We start from the raw sequence: 25,279 nt of genomic DNA, 5'->3' as shown, positions 1-25,279 counted from the left end.
TCCCTATGAGCACTCGTGCCCCCTCATGCGTTGCCGTCTCACCTGAGTGATTTTCTTCCAGGAGAGTTTGGCCTTTCACCTCAAATTGGGGGGTTTTGATTTTTATCTGCCTGACCTCTTTCGGGTCATCTAGGAGGATCCCATGATGCGAGTAATATGGGTATGGTTTAGTCCAGTATGGTAGTTCTATCACGACATCAACTTGCTTGTTGTTAATACTCCTTTCTCCGAGTACTTCCACCAATACCTTCTTGGTTAAATGGTCGAAGGATGTTGAGGCCAATTTACTAAGAGTGTCGGCTCTTGTACTCTTCCCCTCGGGTATTTTTTTTGATTTCAAAGCTGTTGAATGAGTGTTGATATGTGCATATTTAGCTATATATTTAGTATAGATTTTCATCATTTATTAGCTAATTATTTACATATTATGGACAAAAGGTACTTAATAATGTTCAAATTGTATTTTCAGTCCAAAAGGGAAGCTCGGAAGCAAAAGAAAGCAAGAGATACGATCGAAAGATTAGGAACTGAAGAAAGAAGAAAAATGCTAAAATCCTGAATCTACTCGGCGAGTAGGGACGTCTACTCGACGAGTACATACGAAGATTCACAAAGCTACACGTGGAATCCTTGCGGTATACGGATTCCTCAAGGGGACTCGACGAGTCGGTTGTCTACTCGACGAGTAGCCCATGTTTTGAGATATCTATAAATAGAAGCTACAAATCCGAATTGACTCTCTCTCTGGCTTTTAGGAAGGATACTTGGCAACTTAGGAGACTGTTGGAGATCTGAAGAACGTGAGAAGAACCCTAATCTCAATTCTAAGAAGAATTAGGCAACTTAGGTTTAATTTTCCTCTTTATCTTTGAATAGAACTATGTCTAGATTGTTTAAATTCGTTTTTGAGCTTGTTTTTATAGCAATTATTAACTAAAAACCTTTAACTTCTGTTTAGGGTAGATGATTTTGTGAATATGAGTTGATTTTATGGTTAGGATTAATTTTTATTGGTGATATTGTTTTGTCAAGCTTGTTAAAGAACCTCATATATTAATAACAACTATTTTATGTTAATAAATCAGTAATTAAGTTATATGAGCATCTCTTAGTTATTAATTTCATATGATTTATGTGACCATATAGTTATATGTCTAGGAATAACGAATGTGAAACTAGAATTAACTAGAAGATAGGTAAATTAATATGTGAGCTTGTGCGATACACCATCAACAAGAGGTTAATTGAATCACCAATTCAATTAACCATTACAAGTCTTACTTAACTCGAATTAATTAACTAGGGAACTTATTAATTTAGACAACTGCCCATTGCTTGAGTTAATCTGTTTTCTAAGGATTAGCAATAACGAACGTGAATCTAATCATCTTAATCAGTAGCCAATGAAAAGTTAAATCCGATATATTTACCATAAAGTCAACCATAGGATCAATTGATTCGAACTTAAACAAAAGTCCTTTTTATCATTGGGTTTAGTTGCAATTTAATTGTTTAGCTGTTAGTTGCTTACTTGAGTGTTTAGTTTCAGTTAAGTTTCTAGTCTTGTAAAACTAGAGAAACCGTTTTTACTTTAATATTTGTTTTAGATAATATTAGTAACTAGTTTAATTTATGTTCCCTGAGTTCGATACCTTAATTATTTAGCTATACCACAATTGATAGTTTCAATGCCTTTGTGTGTTTAATTCATAATTAAAGAGTAGGATAAAACTAGTTGGTTTCACACACATCATATTTTTGGCGCCGTTGCTGGGGAACGGTTTTCAAAAATTAATTCTAATTTCTAGTATTATCGATCCTTTATGTGAGATTAATCTTGCACAAAGTTCCTGCTTTAATAGTCTAGGCATTAGGTTTAGTTTTAATTTATTTAATTAGTTAGAACTTTTTGTTAATTTTTTTTTCAGTTTTAGCCTTGAACTCGCCGAGTGCACTCGAAGCTACTCGACGAGCCATCGCTGAAACCCAGTTTCGTTTTTATTTTATTTTTGTTCTTTTTACGCGTGTTTTCTGTTTTGTTTACAGTTCGTTTATGACCACGGGAGGAGGTACGCCTTTGATCCCACCGCATGAAGACCTGGAAGCAACCTTGAAGAAAAACAAAGGCAAGAACGTAGGAGAAACCACAACATCAAAGAATTCACCGTTGAAGAATCTAAAAGCTATCTTTAGTAAGAAAAAGGGCAAGAAAGTAGGAGAATCCAACTTCTCTTCAGTGGCAGACGAAGACCTGAAGAGGGAGGACACCGAGTACGAAACCGAAAGGGGAGAATCCGAAACCGAGGAAGAAAGCGACTTTAAAGGCGAATTAGCTAACCCCATGGCTAACATTGATGAAGTTCCCATGAGAAAATGGAAGAAGAGGATACGTGACGATACCGGCCCAGGACTAGTGCAACCCGTGATTCCCGCGACAGCTACTTTCGAACTCAAAGGCCACATACTTGCTTAACTTAAGGAGATTCCCTTCTATGGAAAAGATCACGAAGACGCATATAAACATTTGAACGAGGTCAACGATGTAGCCGACTACTTTAATGTTCCTAATGTACCTCACGAAACTGTTTTACTCCGTATGCTTCCCGTCACATTCAAAGGAGCTGTGAAAGACTGACTCAAATCACTCCCTCCCGGATCCATCACCACATGGGCCAAGATGAAAGAAGAATTTATTGACCAGTTTTGCCCACCTTCGAAGATAGCCAAGTTGAAGAAAGCCATTGCCAACTTTGAACAACAAGCTGGAGAGTCACTTTATGAGGCTTGGGAGAGATACAAGGGACTACTAAGGAATTGCCCACATCATGATCTAAACAGTCAACAAGAAGTCTCCATTTTCTATGATGGATTTAATGTAACAACTAGGAAGCTCCTTGACTCGCAAGGACCCCTCACAAAGAAGGCACCCCTGGTGATCAAAGAACTAATTGAAGAATTCTCTAAGCACTCTAGAGAATATCATAACCCAAGGAATGACTTGACTTGAGAGGCGGTAAACTCTATCACTGATGACATGACAGCAATGATGGCAAAATTGGAAAGCATGGACCGAAGAATGACTAAGATGGACCAATCCATCCATGCTATTAGAGTGGGATGTAAAAACTGTAGAGGGCCCCACCTTACAAAAGACTGTGATCTTGATGAAAATGGGAATCGGAAGGTACAAGTGTGCTATTCAAGTGGTGATAGATTTGATGATAATTGGCGAAAACCAAAAAAAGAATGGCTACCATATGATGAGTACAAAAAGACGAGGGAAGAAAAGTATAAGCAAAAGGAGAGAGGCTTTTATCAAAATGAGGAACCGATACATGAAAAGAAATCAGATTTGGAAGACATGCTTACAAGATTCGTGGCCGCATCTGAGAAAAGACACAATGATACCGATGCTACACTTAAAGATCAACAAAATATGTTGAGAGAACACCAACTTATGATGAAAGATCAACACGCCTTGCTTAGGAATTAGCAAGCATCTATTCTCAACATAGAAAAGTAGTTGGGGCAACTTGCATAACAAGTGAATGAGAGAAGACCGAGTGGACTTCCTAGTAATACTGAAAGCAACCCGAAGGGTGCACATATAAATATTGTGACAACTAGGAGTGGGAAGATTATAACCCATCTGACTCCTATTCAGCAAGAAGATCCTAAACTGGTGCAAGAGAATAAAGAAGAACATGAAGAATCACTGAATCCCGACTCGACTCGCCGAGTCGACGTTATGGACTCGACGAGTCCCCCAGCTGAACAGAAAAACCAGCCTCCTGTTAAGCCATATCAGCCTCCACTTCCCTTTCCGGCTTGAGCCAAACAAGAAAAAAATGAAGTTGACTACTAGAAGTTTCCGGAACACATAAAGGTTCTCCAGATTAATATTCCATTCATAGAGGCGGTTGCACAAATGCCGAAGTATGCCAAATTTCTCAAGGAACTTCTAATTAATAGAAAGAAGATGGAAGAGGTTAAGAAAGTGGTCCTAAATGAGAATTGTTCAGCTGCCATGTTGAAAAAACTACCTAAGAAGAAAGGTGATCCGGGAAGCTAAACATTACCTTGCCAATTTAGGAACTTGGCTACCATTTATGCATTGGCTGATTCAGGGGCAAGTGTAAATCTCATGCCATACTCGTTTTTAAGAAATTAGATCTTCCGGAGCTAAGGCCAATTCGAATGGCGATTCACCTAGCAAATAAAACGGCTACATTCCAAGAGGAATATGTGAAGATCTATTGGTGAATGTTGATAAGTTCGTGTTTCCCGCGGACTTCATAGACTTAGACATGGAAGCGGATCCTCAAGTCCTGATAATACTTGGAAGACCTTTTCTTAACACCGCAAGTGCTATAGTTGATATGCGAGATTCTAAACTTACCCTTCGGGTAGGAGACGAATCGGTCACTTTTGGGGTCGATCAAGCCATGAAACATCCAAGGAGTAGTGATAACACAACATTTTCAGTTGACATGTTGGAAGAATTGATGGAGGAATGGGATGAAGTTAAGTCAAACAAGTCCACCGTCACACATGAAGAAGAATTTGATGCGGAAAGAGACCTGCTGGAAATAGAAAGACAGCTCGAGTAAGCTGAGTATAATGATCTAATCAAAAGTGCAGAATTCCTGACTCGCCAAGTAGCCTCGACCGGCTCGACGAGTTCATCCGAAGAAACCCGATCAGTCGTGAATTTTACGAGGGAATCGACGAGTCCCCTCACTGGACTCGACGTGTTCAACATTCAGAACATGAAAGTTGAACTTAAGGCACTACCAGATCACTTGGAGTACCCGTTTCTTGAAGATGGCCAACAAAAACATGTAATTATAGCTACTGATTTGGCCAAACATGAGAAAGAACGTCTTGTGGGTGTATTAAGGAAGAGACAAGGTGCTATAGCATGGAAGATCACCGACATCAAAGGAATTAGTCCAGCTTATTGTTCTCATAAGATTAACTTAGAAGATGGAGCAAAACCTGTAGTTCAACGCCAAAGAAGACTTAACCCGAACATGCAAGAAGTTGTAAAAAAGGAGGTGGTTAAACTACTCGATGCCGTAATCATTTACTCAATCTCCGATAGCCCATGGGTGAGCCCGGTGCAAGTGGTACCGAAAAAAGGAGGCATGTCGGCGGTGGTCAATGAGGATAAAAAATTAATTCCAACAAGAACGGTAACCGGGTGGCGAGTTTGCATAGATTATAGAAAGCTAAATGATGCCACATGCAAGGATCACTTTCCTTTACCCTTTATCGACCAAATGCTCGAAAGACTCTCCGGCCATTTATACTATTGTTTTCTTGATGGGTTTTCGGGGTATTTTCAAATTCCAATAGAACCCCAAGACTAAGAGAAGACAAATTTTACATGCCCAAGTGGAACATTTGCATATAGACGCATGCCTTTTGGGTTATGCAATGCACTGGCCACTTTCCAAAGGTGCATGATGGCCATCTTTCATGATATGATCGAAAAGTTTATGGAGGTCTTCATGGATGATTTCTCGGTATTCGGGTCATCTTTTGAAGATTGCTTATCTAATTTGGACTTGATGCTAGCTCGATGTGAGAAGACAAACCTTGTCCTTAATTGGGAAAAGTGCCACTTCATGGTGAAAGAAAGAATTGTATTGGGTCACAAAGTTTCAACAAAGGGGATAGAAGTGGATAGAGCAAAAGTGGACACAATAGCTAAGCTACCCCCTCCAACTAATGTAAAAGGGGTAAGGAGTTTTCTTGGCCATGCGGGATTTTATCGCCGCTTTATTAAAGACTTTTCAAAGATTACTAGGCCCTTGACTTAATTACTCTTGAAGGATGCCCCATTTGATTTTTCCAAGGAATGTCATGAAGCATTTCATTTGTTAAAGGAAATATTAACCACTACTCCTATCATGATAGCACCAAATTGGAATCTTCCTTTCTAGTAAATGTATGATGCAAGTGATTACGCTGTGGGAGCTATTTTGGGACAAAGAGTTGACAAGCATTTTCAGCCCATCTACTATGAAAGCAAGACACTAAACCCAACTCAAGAAAACTACACTACTACCAAGAAGGAGCTACTTGCTGTGGTATACGCTTTTGATAAGTTCCGCCCTTATTTGGTATTACCAAAGACCATAGTTTTTACCGACCATTCGACCCTAAAGTATCTTTTTACTAAACAAGATGCTAAGCCCCAATTGATACGTTGGGTCTTACTTTTGCAAGAGTTTGACATTGAAATATGCGATAAAAAGTGCATGGAAGATGTAGTTGTCGATCATTTGTCAAGATTAGAAAACTCGCATTTGGAGGAGTTCGAAGAAAACAAGATTGGGGACGATTTTCCCGATGAATATCTTTTAGTAGTATCCGGAGAAATGCCATGGTTTGCGGATATAGCTAACTAGTTAACAACCAATTACATTCCAAAAGACTTGACTCGACAACAAAAGAAGAAATTCTTTTCAGAAATCAAGTACTACTTTTGGGATGAGTCGTATCTCTTCCGAAGCTGCGTAGACGGAATGATAAGAAGATGTGTATTCGGGAAGGAAAGCCGAGAAATATTGGCACACTGTCATAGCGGGCCCGCCGGAGGACATCATGGAGCACACTATACAGCCAGGAAGATTTTTGATATTGGGTTTTATTAGCCCACAATTTTTAAAGATGCTGCTAAATTCGTCAAAGAATGTGATTCGTGCCAACGAGCGGGAAATATATCATCTCAAAATGAAATGCCCCAACATAGAATTCAAATTTGTGAGATATTTGATGTGTGGGGTTTTGATTTTATGGGACCTTTCCCAATGTCCAAAGGGAATAAATACATCTTGGTGGCGGTCAATTACGTGTCTAAATGGGCGGAGACACAAGCATTACCAACTAATGATGTTCGGGTGGTGGTGCGATTTCTAAAGAAGTTATTCTCAAGATTTGGAGTTCCTAAAGCTCTTATTAGTGACCGGAGCACTCACTTTGCAAATGATCAATTAGCGAAAGTGTTTAAAAAATATGGGGTACATCATCGGTTCTCCACATCTTATCATCCACAAACTAGTGGGCAAACTGAAGTGACAAATAGGGCGTTAAAAAGAATTTTAGAAAGATCGGTTAGAGGAAATTGAAAGGCATGGTCGGATAAATTAGATGATGCACTTTGGGCCTTTCGAACAGCTTTCAAGACACATATTGGTAATATACCGTATAGGCTAGTTTATGGAAAGAATTGCCACTTACCGGTAGAAATTGAGCATAAACTTTTTGGGCTATAAAGATGTGCAATTTTGATTTGGCTGGACTTTGAACCAACCGGTTGATGCAAATGAATGCCCTTGATGAGTTTAGAAATGAGGCCTACACTAGTTCCTTAATATACAAAGAAAAGACAAAAAGTTGGCATGACAAAAGATTAAAGGGTAATAAGGACTTTCATGAAGGACAAAAGGTGCTACTTTTTAATTCAAGGTTCAAACTTTTCCCGGGCAAGCTAAAGACAAGATGGGATGGTCCATTTATAGTGAAGCAAGTTTTCCCTCATGGAGTTATTGAGCTTATATCAAGAGATGGGACTGCTTTCAAGGTTAATGGACATAGAGTAAAGAGATATGAAGAAGGAATTCCAAAAGATGAAGGTCTTGAAGAAGGGCTGCTTCTAGGAAGAACTACAGAAACTTAAAGTGGGATGGAGTCTAGCTAATGACTCCTTAAAAAGAAGCGCTTTCGGGAGGCAACCAGAGTTTAGAGTTTGCTTTCTTTTTCCTTTATTTTTCATTTTTATTAGGATTTGCTTTTATCATTCTTTTTCTGAGCTTATGATGATTGCTTGAGGGCCAGCAATGCTCAAGTGTGGGGTTGGTGGCATACAATTCAAAAAACTCAATGTTTTTAGCTTTCTGAATAAAAGACTCGTCGAGTAGGTACACCTGCTCGGCGAGTCCATTTAAGAAATCCCGATCAAACGCGGAATAGCAAAACTACTCGGCGAGTAGGTATATCTACTCGGCGAGTCCACGTATTTTCACGAAAAAAATAATTATTTTTACATTCTGTAAAAAGGTTATTTTTTACCCTAATTGTGAAACACTTTCAAACACTCATTCAACAACCACCATTACACGAAGAGCAAGGTTCCTCTCAAGCTTTCATCTTGATTTCTTCTAGTTTCTTGCAAATCCAACTCAAAGGTAATCATTTTCACTCTTAATCTTGTAAAAGTTTCAATCTTTGGTAGAGTTATACCCTTAATTTATGCAAAATCACAATTTTGACTAAACTTGGATTTTAGGGTTTTGAGTTCTTGATAAATTACGATGTTTTAGATGAAATTTCTTACATAGTTATGCTCTTGGAACATAATGAACCAAACCCCTGAATTAATCTATAGAAATCGCGTAGTAAGATTCACCCGACTGGATTGAACTTGCAATGTTCATCCTGCTCGCTGAGTCGGTTCGTGGACTCGGCGAGTCCGGGCCACAGATGCCCACAATTTCATTGTTCTTAACTGCTTTTTCTCTTGTTTGTGGTCTTCTTGATTTTTGCAGGAATTATGTCGAGGCATGGTCAGAGTTCAAGGGGAGGCAGCCACGGGGATCTCTCATGGTTATCTTTTCCTAAAATATCCTCCAAGTCTTCCCTTGCTCATGCAAAGAACAAGCTGACAGCTTTGAGGCGCAAGGAGATATATGTCCCTAATGAAATTTACTGGCACTGGATTGACCAAACTAGATTGGAGGAGGAGTTGACCCCTTACTTGGTCAAGTCTTTCAACAATGATGGGGTGTCAATAATCTGTGATGGCTGGAGCCGACTCTATAAAATTCAAGAACCTGTTTTATCAGGAGTTGTGTTGGGAGTTCTTTGCTACTATCTCCTTCTGAGGTGTTAGTGACTATTACAATCCAAGTATTATATCTTTCTGTCTTGGAGAGGAGCTGCGCCAATGCAGCATTGCAGAGCTTGCGTGGAGGGTGGGGATTTATGATAAAGATGTGATAATGTCTGAAAATTTTGAAACATTTTTAGAGCATTTTTACAAGGACTTACCCGAGGGAGTGGTTGCATCGACTTGGTGGGACACAATCGCCAATCGGGTCGACATTCCATCATCCGCACAAGATGGGAGTATCCGTTCCCCAATTCACCGCTTGATACATCGTCTGATCGCGAGTACAATTAACATGCAAAAGGATGACGATAAAGTTCCTACTCTTGAAATTTTCTATATGTGGAGTATTATCACTCCTAATGTGTTCTGCAATCTGCCATATTGCTTGGCGAAATATTTGGTAGAGGGGGCGGTAAAAGAGCGGATCACCTCCAAGATTAATGGGGGCATGTTTGTCACAAGATTAGCAAGGACATATGGTATTTTGGGACAAGGGGCAGCTCAGATGTTGACCATGATTCCTACTCCTCCTTTCAGCACCACATTATTTAGGAGGGCAAGGATCGTGGAAGATTTAGGTGGGGGCATTTTAGCATCTCTAATACGATGCAGTATTAGAGCCCGAGGAGCCGGGAGGAAGGGTGAGGCAAAGGCGAGAGGAAGTCGAGGAAGACCCACCGGTCATTCCGGTAGATGAAGATTTGTCTATGGATTGGTACAACATTGAAGCAAGAAGGTACCAAGATGACCTTGGGAGAATCATGAACTATAACAAAGAGTCATTTGTTTATTTGTTTAAACAAATGATTATCGCACCAAGGCCCAGACCCGGATTCCCCTATGTGCCAAGTTGGGAGGAGGAAAAATTGCAAGCAAGGAGAAACCAAGCTAGCGGAAGTGGGATAGGAGGCAATGAAGAAGAGGATGATGATTGATATTTTTATTTCTTTTGTTTTGGATGTTTAAAAACTATTTCTATTTGTTTTCTGGATTTGAAACTGTTTGAAACTTGTAGGACGATAAGTAGGAATTTGTTTTTATCACTTGTGGTTGCTCTTATTTTCCAGATTGAGGCTAGGATGCATGCGAGAGTTTCAAGTGTCAAGGCTAGAGTAAGGGTCGAGTCTAGAAGAAAATGTGCAATTTTTGAGTTTAAGGTCGAGTCCGTTATCAAAAAGGGTTTAAGAGTGTTGCTTATTAAAGGAAAAATGAAGGAAAGACACTAAATTATCATACCCAACCACAACAGGAACGGATTCAAAAACAGAAGATATATTTACCACTCAGCGATATGCTCGCCAAGTGTATATTTTGGGCTCGGCGAGTCCGCTTGCGAAACCACGACTTTTCTGCTAGAAGCCCTTCTACTCGTCGAGCAACCGTATATACTCGACGAGTCATTCAATATTTTCCTATTAAAATTGGGATTTTGACCACATATGATATGGGTTTACTCATATTCGTCGCTCCGATTCATTTGTCGTATTGACGACTCTATTGTATTTGACGGATTCCCGGTGGGGTACGTCAGCACCATTAAATCACATTTTTAATGGGTGAACTCAACAACATAAATGACCATATTACAAGTTAAGAGTTAACCGCTCGACGCTCGAATACCGCAAGCCATGCCCGACAAAACACATATTCAGAATATACGTTGCAATCCAACCCCCTTTATTATTTCCAAAGGGGGGGGGGGGAGAGCAGTACACTACTGCTACTAGCCCACAAAATTGCTTCGAAGCAACCACAAAATCGTCCAAATTTTAAGGAAACATATGGATTATCAAACATATGCTTCGAAGCAACCACAAAATAGTCCATAATTTTAAGGAAACATGTGAATTATCAAACATGAGTGTGTCATCTCTTCAAGATAACCGCTCCAGCTCCATGACACTCAGAATGCGTTGACGACAAGCTCACAGAGTAAAGATCGGTTAGTAGAGAATTTGCAGTGACTCGCGAAGTGTGCACTACTGTCCAGTCGCCTAAAGTTTCCCCCAGTGGGCATAAAAATATAATATTCTACCCAGTGCTGGCTCCGGATCTCATCCCCATCGCTAGGGCGCGAGCGATTTTCCTCAAATGGTGTTTCTGTGGACAACTTTCGAGTGTGACTGGATCGCAGGAACCACAAACCAAGCACGTCGCATTTATCTACACAACAACTAAACCGAATAGCAGTCTCAAAGATCGCACGACGAGTCCACGCTTCTCGGCTACGCTAACTTGTGCCTGGTACATCTCCACTCCTCTACGAAGAGATCCCTAGCATTATGATGACAAAAATGCTCAAACTGAACACCGACATTAGACACACATCGACCTACTTCGGATACAAGGTCTAACTATCTCTATTTTCTTAAGTAAATCAACAACATACACACCTACATATTATCTCCATTTAGTAAACCAAAAATATTTACCAAAACTTTATCATGGAAATCATGGCATGCATTTACCTTCAGGAAGTTAAAGCATTTACACAACAAATACTAGCCTTTTACTCGTAATAGAAAATCTTTTTACCAACATCTTATTTTGATATGCACGGATACCACATTTTGATAACTAAACTAGCAAACAAATTTTGGTTTAATCAAACCATTTCGCTTTCATCGGTGCCTAGCCACTGACTGCATACCACTGAAACATTTTTACCTAACATACAAGTTGATGACGCACACTTCATATGACTAAGTCAAGTCCAATGTCATTGGCCGCGTACCAATAACATCGATCTAGGGGACTTGTTGATATATGGTCCATTAGCATGGCCTAGACAGATCTGGCGCACCAGCCTCTCCTGGCGCTCCCTTGCCAGTCATGCTAGGGACTCTCCTGCTAGCCTGAATTGGCTCTCCCTTGCCTGGCGCCCCCTTGTCGGCCTTTCATGATTCGCGCTCACCAGCCTTGCCTAGGGTGCGCCCGCCAGCCCAGCCCGATGCCTCCGGGCGGCCTCGCCCAGCTCCTTGCTAGCTCGGCTTGAATGGGGCTGGCCCAAGACCTGACCTAATTCCCCTTGACCTATTTGTCCCTTATAAATAGAATAGTGTCTCCTCAATGAAGGGGGACCTTTCCTATGGACTCTTCCCCAAGTGGCTCACCGCCACCAGATCTTCCCCTTGGCTCAGCCGCCACACCATACTCCGGTCAGATGGCTCAGCCGCCACCCGCCGTCGTCAGCCGCCACACTATACTCCGGTCGGGTTGCTCAGTCGCCACCCACTGTCGTCAGCCACCATACACCACCACCAGCACCAAGATGGTTCTCTCCAGCTACGGAGGACCATCTTAGATCTTCCAGCTGATCTAACTTGAACGTCGGAGTCTGCTCCCGGGGCACAGTCCCTGGGGCGGCTCTAACTCATCTCTCTGTTGTGACCTTGCAGACCCGTCTCCGACGTAGAATCACATCCTCACATCGGGTGGTCAGAGCCAATGTCGCATCATTTGGTGTCATCCTGGACTCGAACGAGCAGCTATCATCTCATTCTTGTCTAGATCTGCTCAGATCTGTCGTTTCAGCTAAGATTTTCCTCATATCTGTTCATTTCTAGCATCATTTGGTTCAGATTCATTTGGCTTCTACCAAGATCTGTTCGGATCGATTTGGTTTTGCCAAGATCTTTTAAGATCTATTTAACTATCGTTTAGATCTCTTGATCAATCCTTTTTTTTCGTTGAGGTCTTTTGATTTGCTTACTTTTTTTTGGTCAAATCTTTAGATCTGTTGATTTTTTTCGCTCAGATCGTTAGATCTACTTCGTTTTTGCTAAGATATCTAAATATGCATTGTTTTAGTTTATTAGGGCAATTCTCAAGTTAAAAGATTTTATCAGACACATCTTTTGGTTTATATTTTGATGGATTATTCAGAAAGTTGGGGAGAAAAGAAGTTTTTATAAGATTTTTCTCCATCTTTGTTCATATTTTTGAATTTTATTCAGCAAGTTGAAGATCAAACAATATTTTGCAAGTCTTTACCTCTTTTGCTTGCTCATTTTCAAGATAAATCGGTTTTTGGTTCCTGATTTCTCATGTACAACTTTATTCAATTTTTTTTATTTGGTGCTTCCTCTAGAAGCTTAGAGATAGAAAACAAAAGATTTTCAAATCTCTTGAGCAAGCCGAAGAGTAAAGAAGTTTAGTGAGGGAAAAACCTTATTCAGATCTGTTTGGCCCTTGCCAAGATCTGTAGATTTACTTCTCTATTTTAATTAGATCTTCCGATTTGCTCCAATTTTCGTCCAAATATTTAGATCTACTTCGTTTTATGTTCATATATTTAGATATATTTTCATTTTTCGACTCGGAACCTTAGATTTGTTTCTGTTTTAAAACTCGGATCTAAAGATTTGTTCAAGTTTTTAGCTCATATGAGCATTCATGGAGCTTGCAAAGATATTTCAAATCCGTTGTTGCGTTTATAGTTTGGTGGTTTGAAATTGTTTCAAGCACCGACAGAAACGGAAGCGCCCCTTCTTTCAAAGAGAAGAGGACGGATTATTCACATTTCATTTGATGGTCAGAGGCGAATTGAAAGCTAAGCAGTGGTAATTCTAAAGATTCCCAGGGGGAAAAATAGAGATGTCTCCTACGTTACCCATAATATGTGGAAGTATCAACGTAATTTAATAGAGTCATCCGGTCTGAATGCTACATGAAGAACGTCCAGAAAGTTGGGAAAAAAAAGAACTTTTATGAGTTTTTACCCATATTCATTAGCTCATAAGATCAGAAAATCTTTTTTAGTTGAGTTTTTCTATATACAACTCCATTTCATGAAATAAATGTTTGTAAAAACAGCTTTGTTGCTTGTACACCTTTCAAGCTTACAAAAATCCTATCAAATCCATCTTTCATTTATAGTTTGGTGGTTCATTCAGAAAGTTGAGTAGAAAATAAATTTTTATGAATTTTTATCTCATTTTGAGCCCACATATTACCATAAAATGGTTTTTAGTTAAGATTTTCTGTAAACAACTTCCCTCCCTATAGCATCTGTTTGTAAATCCAACTGTGTGGCTTGTACATTTCATAAAGCTTTTTTTTTTAAAAGTCGTTTATCCCCTTAAAAAGATAGTCAAATTTACCTCAAAGATTTACCACCCTCTTACGGTTTTACTTTTAAAGCTCATATCAAAAGAAAGATGTCTATGTGTTTTCATTTATGATTTTACAAAATAAATCAAATTTCCCTCTAAACCAACTTCAAAATTGTGTCTAGCTTACATTAACATAGTACCAGTTCAATTATACAAATGGTGAAGGTATTCAGCCCCCCTCAATCCATTTAATATCCCCTCCCCCGTTTGATTTGATGTTTAAATATATACTAGTAAAACATAATGAGCGCCGTGATAATCACGGCCCTAAAGAGTTGATTAATAAGCTAGTTTTAATTGGTTCGAGGGAAAACTCGATATCAGAGCAATTGATAGTCCTTACTACTATCATCTTCAAACGTATATTAATATGAACATATATTCACACAATGCACACCACATCATAATCAACTCCCAAAATCTTGGTTTCACCTTAGCCTACAGATAACTAAAGTATTACAAGTACATGTTGAAGTTCAAAAAAGATTACACGGCCAAATTCTAGTACTACAATTACATGTTGAAGTTCAAAAAAGATTACACGACCAAATTCTAATATAAACATTTATTTTTTCTAAAGTACAACACTTCTGGTATAATCATTTATTTTTCCTAAAATACAACACTGGTCTCCGTCCCCAAACTGTTGTTGTAATGGAAACAATGTAGACTTATTGAACTTAGTAATGAAATTAACTACCTCAAATAGCAGATGAACAAAAGTAACCCCCAAATTTATCTTTATTTCATAATTCGAACTGTTAAATACTAACGCGGCTAATAATCTTCTTCAAATGGATTTTTTCCAATTAATACGTGCACATATTTATAAGTCATTGTTTTTCGGAACACACTAATAATTGGCTTATATAACCTATATAACAAGAATCAGAATATGGGTTTTAATCGATACATAATAGTAAAAAAAAGAATACTTGGTATCACATGCAATACTCCTACAACATTGTTAGTTAATGATATGTTGGGAGGTTGGGGGAAAGGGTAGAGGAAAATTTTAAATAGTGGTTGTATCATGATAAAGAGAAAATGGAAATAAATAGCAATATTTTTAATTGGTAATGGTTTCCTTGGTAAATTTGCACATAGGTCACTATATGAAGAAATTTATAGCATTTACACTTTTCTTAATTAAATTTGAAAAGTCATGAAATTATGACATTGATGCTATTTTGTTTGTATGGAAGAGGTATGAGAACGAATGTAATGGAAATATGAATTTTTAGTTTTTTACAAATATGCCCTTAATGTGGCCGAAATCTAAGAGATATGTATAAATTTCATTTATATAAGACCCAGGAAGAAGTGGGAATCATTGGAAAAAAAAACCATATGATTTTTTTTAAGAAAAGATAGTAATAAAAACTAAAATTGTAGAAAGCATAATAGGTAGATAATTGAAAATATTTATAATCATCATAAACCTAACAGGTTAAGGAATCATTGGAAAAAAAAATTGTACCTTGTGTATACTAATGTGATTCTTCCAAGGTAGATCAAACATGCTTCCATGCGTGGGCGAAAAGAGAAAACAAAAGAAAAACCAAATCAAAAGATTAATCTAGATATGATTTACCACAAAGATGCAATAAACGTTCATGTTGTGGGACAGTTCAGCAAAAAAAAAAAAAATCGAAGGTCATATATAGTAGTGTAGACGCATATGTATTGCTTATAGGCAACTGGTGACCAAAACAAACAGCAGATACCTTCGTTTCCACAATCTGAAACAACACAACTACTATAAACAATCAAGAATCTTAGTAGTTAACCAAAAAAGGGAACGTCTTTGTTTCCTGATTCTTGCTTCTTTTTGACAATCCATACAAAAAAAAACCCACTATTCAAGTGCAATTTTCAACGGAATTAGGTCATACTACAAAATAAAAATGCTTTCACTTCATTCAAACTGGATCTTCCTTACCCAAGTCCCAAACCCCAATAAACAAGTCTAAACCAAAAAAATTACTTTTTCAATTAAAAAGTGATTTGAAAATAGATGGCAACACATATATGACAAACAAGTATATTTTCCAAACAAATGATCCTCACTGTCAATCCCTTCACTTTAAGCAAAAAATAAAAATAAAAATATCCAAGCATAAACCCTTTTAGATAATTCATAAACCTGTTTGATTCATACCGCCTCATAGCTTCTCTATTGATCAGGGTAAGCTAACGTCTCTGGTTTCCCTTTGCTACCTCAAACCTTCTTCATGATGAGAGTTTCAGAATCGGGAAAGGTGTTTGGGAGTTGATTTCCTGATTCTTCATAAGAGTTGTACCAACAGAGAGAATAAATAAGCACATACAGTTGATTGGTTTTGGATTACCTCGGACTTATTTTCTGTCGTTTCCTAGGGTTCCTCCCATGAACCTTAAATTCAAAGTTTTCTCTTATCATATCCTCTCTTGCTCCCATTTTCTTGTCTTGCTCTCAAATGAAGAAACAAACATGACAAACATTTCAAATATTTTAATTTTATCGATCGGTTTTGAGGGTCCTAAAATCGACCGACGCCCATGAATCCTGAGTTCCGATTATCGAACTTGTTAACTGCTTCCAGAAAAAAAAAAAAAAACAAATATTATGTAGAAATATATAGGGCTATAGTTTAATAAGATAAGTAGCTACATAAAATGAGAAAGTTTTACCAAAATCACATAACAAAGACACAAATTGAATCGTATTTGGAAAAGAAGAGACGAACTAACAGCAACAATGTCTGATTAAAAAAAACTTTCAAAATACAGCTAGGAAGAAATGAAATTAGGGTTCTAGCCCTTTACTTAGATCGATTCCAAACATGATGAAGAAAATAGAACAAACATAGGGCTTCAACATATATGCAGATGAAGAGAATGCTAGAAGATGGATTAAAGTGAAAAACTGAAAGTCTAATATGAAATGTGACCTATATCCAGGCAGACCTCATGACTGGACTCCAAATTGAAATCTAAGACTCTAATTTTTGTTGAAAAGACCCAAGAGTCAAATGAAGTGGAACATACAATGGTCGTTCTTTCAAATCATATAAAAAGAAAAGATAATAAAGATGAATCATGCAGTGTTCAAGAGAAAGAGGGAAACAAAACTCTAGAATAGAAGCAGAGGCTACAAGGCACGCCAACGATTAATAGCAATTAAGGATTTGGAGGAGAACGCCAGCGACATATCAGTCAAATAGTATCAGACGGGAACTCTTGGATGAAAAACAGCTCGATTAAGGGAGAGATGATGGTTTTTATGAGGAGGAAGCAATCAGGTGAAGTGAAAGAGGAATAGGAGAGACATACACCTTTTATTTGTAAAGAAGGACTTTGTGGCTGACGTAGGAGAAGCACCTCGGTAGCGGGAGCTGCACCGATCATGGCAGCTGGCAAAGCTACAAGCAGCTGGTGGCATGTCTAGAAGCAAAACCCACCTTCAAGTCTCCTATAGCGGCAGCTGGAGCTCTTGATAGCGGGTGGCTCGCCAAAAGGCAGCAGAGGCTACAAGGCACGTTTCGTAGGATTGGCCAGTAGTTTTGGGGGAAACGACATGAGAGAAGGTGAAACAGACAAGCAAGGTGCTCACCACCATATACGTTAAAAGTGGCCGCCCAGTAGACTTCTCATTGGCGGAGGAAGCACTCATCGACGTGGACATAGTTTACACTCTTTAACATATAGGTAAAATGATATATATATAAGTTTTTTATTTTTTTTTTAACTTATTTTATTAGAATATATATAGTATTCATTTTTAATGAACTTAAATCTTATGTTTTTATTAACAAAAAATACTAGTAAATAAAGTGATTATGCCACTTCTTGACTTATAGTAAAATGATATAAACATTGCTTTAATAAAATTTAACTTGATTTATAACAAAATGATACTATAAATTTGAAAAAACACGATGAAAAAAATATTAAAGAAAAAATTAATAAATTTTAACTATAATATAAGATTTTTATATAGATGTAAGGTTCAAAAATAAAATATTATATGTGAAAAATGTTAATATAAGAGAAAATAAAATAAAAATAAATAAATAATGGAAGGTTTTAATTTTGACAAATTTTAAAAACTAGTAAGGAATTACTTGCGCTGTTAGCGCCGGGTTGGATCAAGTTTGCATAAATGCTCTTCAAAATCATGTCCAAATTAAATGTAGCGGATTGTTGATTTTTTAGGGGTTCAAGTTCCTTTGTGCAATACGGTTTTGATAAAATTTGATATTTGACAGATCAGTTTCCCTGAAGTGTAAAAAATATATTAACAGAGTTTGTACCGGTCAGGAAGAACATGAATTAAAACTGGATCGCCAATAGATTGCGATGCAAGAACGCCTGATGACATGGCAGCTTCGACATTGGACATAAGCTGGAGTGTAAAAAAAAATATGAGAATGATTTGCCAATGTTTTGGCCTGTAAACTAATAAAAAAAACAAATATTGCAACTGAAATTAGTGAAATAAACAATATAGTTTTTTTATTTCGTTGATATGTAAGTTAAAAAAAGATTGTTATACCTCTTGTTTGTAGCAGGCCTATCAACTTCTTAAACTATGAACTTGTGAAATCTATGCGTTGATGGTCAAATGATTATATTATTCCTACGTGAAGGGCATCCATAACCTCTGTATCAACCTTACTTAGATTGCAGAAATGAGTAAAGCAAGCATAAAATCTGAAATCGCACATCAGATTGAAGTAATAAGGAAAATAAAAATGAATATGGAAAAAAGAAGATACCTTTTTCTTTTAACCGTGAGTGCTGCAGTGGGTGTATCCTTCGTTCGTATTTAACATTTCAAGATCTATAGAAAAATTTACACAGTTAAAAATGCTCATTCAAATGAGAAAAACAGCTAGACATCATAATAGTGGAACGTCTATGAAAATAAACAAAAATTAAGGTCTAATCTGATTAAGATAAACTAAAAAAAAAAAACTAACCTAAGCAAGTCAAACTAATACATAATTACATAAAATTTCAACCTATTATATGTTCCACTGATACAAATCATCGACAAACACCAACACTCCATAATCTATAAAACAGGGGGAAATTAAAGCTATGTTAGGGAGTTAAAGCCAAAGCAAACAGGGGATATGTGAAGTGAACTGCAATGTTTTATTAACAACCAAAACAAAAGACTAAATAAAAAACTTCTTTTAATTAAGAATAAAAAATATAGTTGAGAATAAACTGCCTTTTATCAAGAACCAAATACAAGCAGTAATAATGAACTCCTATCTTACCCATATGTATACTAAACAAAAAAATAATTTTCATCCAGTTATTACACTTTTCGTTTGACGTTTGCTTTGAAAAAGAGATATGGAGGCAATACTCGTTAAAGACCTGAAATTAAAGTGTAAAAAACATGTTAGTATAATGAAAAAGGGTTCAAGGGCATTTTAGTAAAGTTTCTTTTTATAGCAAATTTACAAATTAGAGGAATGTAGTCCAAATAAAAACAATTCAAAATATAATGTCATAATAAGAGAAAAACACATATAACCAATCAAAAATTCAGAACTATGTATATAAATTTTGCATAGTCAATAATTGGAGATTTTTATTGAAGAGGTTTGCACTTTTGTTTTATGAAACTGTCATAAAAAGAAGAGATTTGTAAAATAGTGAGAGACAGTTAGCTGAATGAAAAAAAAACAAATTACCCGAGAAAATTATCTGATGTAGAAGGCTGAAACTTATCATCATCACCATCAACTCCAAAAACGACCGTTATCTCCATTACAGGCACATTACTCTCCGATGTTGATATCCCCCAAATCCACCAAAATCATTGATTTGCTACTTTTTGTGCTTCAACACTATAATGTCAAATGTGTTATTTAAGCTACCACACAAAATACGACACTCAAACTAAAAATCTCATACATCATGCGTGAATAGGTTACAATTTCTTACAATGAAGATGGTATCTTTTCTTGGAAACAGGTTGTATACTTCGCTGTTTTTGTTGGTATTCTGATTATAACTGTAAACATATATACAAACAATTGATGAGAAAACCCCTAAAAAAGAAACAATTGATAACGTATTTAACATGTTTTTTTCTGGGAACAAATTCCGCAATATTTTTATGAAAAGAAGTACTCTGATTTTTACAAAGCATAAACAAAATCGGTCTTTTATGGCCGTGAAAATGGGGATGTCATAGTTGGTATCAGAGAATTAGTTTAAGCGAACTAGGAATATGGATTTATTTCTAGACTTAAACTTAGAATGTTAAGCGATGATTGTGAGGTGTGAGCACTAACTTATTTTAGGAATTATGCCTAAATGTTTTATGCCTTATATGCTGTTATTTATTCGGATCTATGGTCTGTTGCCGACCGGATTTGAAAACCTTATGTGTTTAGGATTATAAACGTACGACTACGATATTAGAACTAACATGTAAACGTTTCAGAGTGATAAGGATGATTTAAACGTCTATCCTAAATAAAGATCTAGATTCACCTTATTCGGTGTATAGATCAAGATGGCAAGGACCCGTAGCGGAAACGTGAAAACAAATGAGAATAGGAATCAACCCCCGGTGAAATAGCAAATACCTGTCATAGTAGAAGATCTACCCAAGCCAATCACCATGGCTGGAGTTCAAACCATGATTCGGGCTATGCTAGCTGAACAAAGGGAAGAAATGAGACAGATGTTCCATGAAAATAGGGATGAACCTACCATACATGCGGAGCCGACCGAGCCAATTCCCGAGCAATCTGAGGAAGGGAACTACAGCCGCCAAGTGAGTCAAGTAGGGACTCAAGGTGAACGAAGGGATGGCCGAGAGAATGTACAAGAATTTATTAAGTGCAAGACCACCAAGTCTCTCAGGGAGCCCGAAAGCCTGTGGAAATTATGGACTGGATCTCCGAGATTGAGATGGTGTTTGAGAGTTGTGACTATAGCAACAAGCAGAAAACCGTCTTTGCGGTCAGACAACTAAAGACCAGAGTCTTGAGCTGGTGAAAGCTATTGGCAGATACGATGCCCAAGGTAGAAGCAAGCAAGATGTCTTGGGAAGATTTCCTGAAGCAACTGAAAATGCAGTACTGCTCTGAGCAAGATCTACTAGAGATAAACAACGAGTTTCAGAACCTAAAGAAAGGAAAAAATGAGTGTCACCGAGTACGCTGCAAGTTTTACGAAGAAGATGAAGCTTGTTCCTTACCTAGTTCCAATGGAACTTTCCAAGGTCAATAGGTTTGCCAATGGATTACCAGCGGACTTTGGTCCAATGGTCAAACAAGCAACCACTTTGAAAGTCGCCATCTGGGCAGCCAAGAATGTTGAGACCCAAATAAGGGAAAAGGGTCAGGAGAAAGCTGAAGTTGGTGAAAAGAGGAAGTTTGAAGGTTCCTCAAGACCTGATAATAAGGGAAAGTTCTCGAAGTCTAACCTGGACGACCGAAGGAATGGAGCCAAGTAGTGTGAGAAGTGCAAGAAGAAGCACTTCGGAAGATGTGATGGAGAAGTGATGTACTGTAAGTGTGGTAGGACCGGACACTATTCTAGAGATTGTACATTCTACAGCAAGAAATGCTACGAATGTGGAAGTAATGGGCATATTTCAAAGGACTGTCCAAAGAAAAACGAAGCAGCAAGACCAAATGCACCGCCAAAACCAAGGGCATTGCACATGATCCTCGACGAAGCAGAAAACCATGCGAGGAATCAAGGATGAGGACTTCATATCCGAAGATCAAGTTATGCAGTAGCCATAGTATCGTATGATGTAGCTTATTAGAGGCATAGTCTAGGGCGAACTTGAAACCTATGTAATAATTTCGAGAAATAATAAAGCCCTCGTTTTGTTATCTGATGTGTTAAACTGTTATGTGATTTTCCTGTATGGTGACTTGGAGACTGCGAGAGAATACTTGGGACGAGTATGAGTAGGTGTGAATGGTAGTAGAGGCCTATACTACCGGAAGCACATGACTCACACTTGGATCAAGGAAAGTCACAAGGTTACCAAGAAGTCAATAACTAATTCTGTTTTATTCAAGAATGTCGTTACCTTTGTTTCGGTAAATGACTAAGAAGACGATTGTTATTCTGAACCTAGTGGTCATGTCACATTGAGTCCGACTATGATGAGTAGGTTACGTGGTTCAGAGAACCAAGTATGATGTAGCGTCCGACTTAAACCAAATGATTGAAATCAAAGCGATCAATAGAAGTATCACACTCGTGGTTAAAGAAGTTGGAAGCTAGAAATGCTATATGTTAAAATGTGATTATATCACATTAGACCATGAAGGAAGACATATTCCATTCCGGAATTTGACTCTAAGAGACCTAAGTCTAAGCATTGCAACATACGATGATAGGTCATTAGAATATGACACATCGATCGATAGTAGTAATAAAAGAACTTATCTTAAGTTTGTATCCAGTGAGGATCGAGATTGTGACTTGAAGGTCATAATTTAGAGTCTAGCCTGAGGTAGAGAGCAGGTGCATAATTGAGTACTGCTTACAGTCAATGAGTCTAAGAGATAGAGTTGAAGGAATATAGAAGTTATAATTGTTAACTAGGATGAAGAGGTGACGTATGGAGTCGTTATACGAGCCTTGTTTCGTTGATGATTTCGGGACGTAATCATCCTAAGGGGGAGATAATTGTAACGCCTGTAGATCCGGCCTAGTCAATTTAGAGGCAATAAGTGTCGAAAACTACTTTTCGGCAAAAGATTATTTATAATAAATAGTCTTACCAAGTTGTAGAATATGTCTCAAGGTTTCCGTACATATAAAGAACGCTGAAATCTGAGTTATAACGAAGAAGTTATGACTCGTCGAAGTTTCGAGACGAAACCTTCACTGCATCGGGAAGCATAAATAGTGAATTTATGATAGAGCGAGATTTAGCCTTAGCGACCTAAACAAAAGTCGTAGAATATGTTAAACCGAGAAAATCCATAAAAAGAACGCCCAAATCTGACTTCGTATGAAGAAGTTATGATTTTTCTAAGATTCGGTTTAGCAGTGCACGACCCGAAACTCGAATTTTAGTTCGAGCGGTTTTTGGCTTACCCGACCTAAATGATCTCATTAATAGGAACTCAACAGTAAAAAGATAGACGAAAACGGAGTCCGTATGAAGGAGTTACGAATTCTTCGCGGCCATTTAGCAGTCTAATCTCCTCCTACTGTTAAATTTAAGATCGGTCGAGAATTAGCCGACGGAGTCTAAATGAAAGTTGTAGATCTTGATTTTATCTACGCGTGGATATAAAGAACGTCAAAAACGAAGCTCGTATACGAGAGTTCTGATTTTTCTAAGTCAGGAGGCTGATACACAATATTAGGTGACGTGGCGCGATCACAGCCATTGCTTTCTCTCCAAGGAAAGCCATCAGATGATGACACGTGGCACCAACTCGGCGAGTAGGTCCTCCTACTCGGAGAGTCCATCAGGATTTCACACTATAAATAGATGTGTCGGGTTCCATTCATTCTCACACCTTTCCTCTTCCACTTTCTCTCTCTAAACTCTCTCTCTAGCCCCCCTTAAGCCCCCCAAAGCCTAGGTAAACTCTCTAGCACCCGAAGGAAGCCCTGAGGCTCCTGGAGTTTCGAGAAAAGAGCCTTTCGGCTCGGGAACGCTGCTCCAGCGAAGCCTGGTTTTGCAAAAAAACCCGTTGTAAGTGAGCTACGCCTACGCTATTTTTAATATAGCTTCTAATTAATTATAGTAACATTATTAGGACCTTAAAATAATTATTTGGGCTATTATTATGAGTTATATAGTGTTGTTTAACGCTTATATAATAATAATAATAGTTAGACTATTAATTAGTCGTTGTTAACGTTAGACTAAACCATAGTGGTATTGATACTAGGTTTTGTCGAGGAAAATTGTTTTAAGAGTTACGAAGTACTGTTCGAGAACCGAGTCACCACCTACTCAGGTGAGTGCATAGTTACTTCCATCTTACACATAGATATGAAGTATTTTACATAAATTATGTGCTATGTGTGCATATTATCTGAATACTTGTTGTCTATGCTGGATGAATGATTTTATACATGTTTTAAATGATTTAAACTGTATATTTATTTTATATCTACAAATATGTTAGGATAAAACATGGGTAGATGAAATAGTTGGTGTGTGATGAAATAAAATAATGAGAGATAGGTGATGATAGGAAGGTGATGAAAATTAGGTAAGGATAGATAGGTGATGATGAATCGGTGATGTAGGAAACTACAACCTTGTCTGACAATTTGGAGATGTAGTCATCAACCAGAGTATAGATGGTGACCACAGACTATTATAGACAACCCCGTGGAAACACCGATAGGCTCATAACATGTAGGTGATGAATTACGAGTTCAGGCGATGTTGTAACTACGTATTCATGCGATGATACTCTAACCCCCTTACTATGAATTACGAGTTCAGGCGATGTTGTAACTACGTATTCATGCGATGATACCCTAACCCTTGTTGGGCACGTATTGAGGGAGTAATTGTAACGCCTGTGTTTCCGGGCTTGCCATTTTTAGCAATGTAATGGTCTAGGTTAACCTTTGTAACCCGTTTTGAAATATAATAAGATTGTATTATTTAAGTATTGTGTACTTTGTGCTTAATTGCTTAATTATGTGGTTTGATTAATTAAGAATAAAAATAAGCGTCAAAATTTAAGTGTAAAATAAGCTTAATATCTTTGGATAATGTTGTAGTGGTTGAAACGAGGTTTCCAAATATATATAGAACGCCCAAATCTGACTTCGTATGAGGAAGTTATGATTTATCGAAGTTTCGGCTTAGCAGTGTGCAGTCTGTTATACTCGATTTGAGATCGAGCGGTTTTTAGCCGGAGCAATCTAAACGAGGATCGAAGGTCTCGTTGTTGGTATCGAAGCGATAAAAAGTTAGGCGAGAACGGACGTCAAACGAAGAAGTTATGAATTTATAACGAAGTTTTTCTGTCCTGACCTATTAAAAATAAATAATAAAAATAAAGTTAAAATTAGCCGACGGAGTCTAAAAAAAAGTTGTAGAGCGTAGTCTCACCTTCACGTGGATATAAAGAACGTCGAAAACGGAGTTCGTATGAAGAAGATATGAATTTCCGAAGTTTATTAAATATTTTGTAATTAAATTTAATCTTTAATTCCGGTATTATCCGAGGGCGAGTCATCGGACTCATCCGAAGTACGCCCCACGTACTCCGAAGGTGTCGACACTCGCAGCAAGTGGCTTCGG

General features: G+C 37.8%; 1 long non-coding RNA gene and 1 other non-coding gene across 3 annotated transcripts; both read right to left on the bottom strand.

Annotated features, from left to right (window-relative positions):
• Positions 1 to 2,725: 2,725 nt before the first annotated feature.
• Positions 2,726 to 2,832, bottom strand: LOC111889136 (small nucleolar RNA R71). Its single transcript, XR_002849424.1, has one exon. It is a non-coding gene; the product is annotated as a small nucleolar RNA R71 (small nucleolar RNA).
• Positions 2,833 to 14,414: 11,582 nt separating this feature from the next.
• Positions 14,415 to 17,664, bottom strand: LOC111889113 (uncharacterized). Of its 2 annotated transcripts, none has more exons than XR_008230766.1 (3): positions 17,331 to 17,664; positions 15,494 to 16,588; positions 14,415 to 14,887 (listed from the first exon to the last, which is right to left on the bottom strand). It is a non-coding gene; the product is annotated as an uncharacterized LOC111889113 (long non-coding RNA). The 2 variants fall into 2 exon arrangements; XR_006188667.1 differs by having other exon boundaries at positions 14,415 to 14,656.
• Positions 17,665 to 25,279: the final 7,615 nt, after the last annotated feature.

The sequence above is a fragment of the Lactuca sativa genome, chromosome 1 (genome assembly GCF_002870075.4).
Source record: "Lactuca sativa cultivar Salinas chromosome 1, Lsat_Salinas_v11, whole genome shotgun sequence".
Taxonomy (NCBI): Eukaryota; Viridiplantae; Streptophyta; class Magnoliopsida; order Asterales; family Asteraceae; genus Lactuca; species Lactuca sativa.
This window is presented reverse-complemented; position numbering and strand designations above follow the sequence as displayed.